Here is a 735-nt window from a genome sequence, read left to right as displayed (position 1 = left end):
TGTTTTCATGTATTTTATTTTATGGTTTTATATTTGTCTGGTTGGCAAGAAAGCTAGTAACTAGAGTTAACAAAGAGACAAAAGAGTGTGCATTAAAAGTGCGTAGAAAATACGCTCAACCTTGTATTCGTTCATAAGAAATATATCGCGATATTGGATGTACGAGAAAGTTTATTCGCTGTTATATGCGGATGACATGGTGTTGGCGGAGAAAAAGGATGGAATTAGAATCATATTAGTAAGGTTAAAACTAGAAAAAATATTTGGTCTGATCGATGATTAGGTTTGGGGTCAAGCTAGAAGGAGAGAAAATTTATTCGCTAGTTTCAACTACTGTAAGTATCATGATAATTAACATTAATGATAATTAATATTTGGTATAAAATTATTGGTTTTCATAATATAATATTTCACAGTTAATAGCAGATATCACGAAAATACAAGAAGAAAAAAGAAAAGCAGCTGCTGACATAGGGATTACATTGCAACCTTTTATCATTGCTGTCGGATCCAACGCGGATATTTCTGATATTTTTATATCAGTTGATGACACCTTGTATAAGGTACCGTCAGCCTTGAAAGCTATAGACTTAAGTTTTAAAATTTTTCAAGTTTTTGATATTTAATACCCGATCGAAAGCGCTCACATATGGTTATTAATACAAAGAGTTTTATATGGCTATGAAAATAGTTTGGATAAAATGACTCCTAATGTAAGATCGGAAGAGCACACGT

This window comes from Wasmannia auropunctata, unplaced genomic scaffold (assembly GCF_000956235.1).
Source record: "Wasmannia auropunctata unplaced genomic scaffold, wasmannia.A_1.0 LD336088.1, whole genome shotgun sequence".
NCBI classification, from domain to species: domain Eukaryota; kingdom Metazoa; phylum Arthropoda; class Insecta; order Hymenoptera; family Formicidae; genus Wasmannia; species Wasmannia auropunctata.
This window is presented reverse-complemented; position numbering follows the sequence as displayed.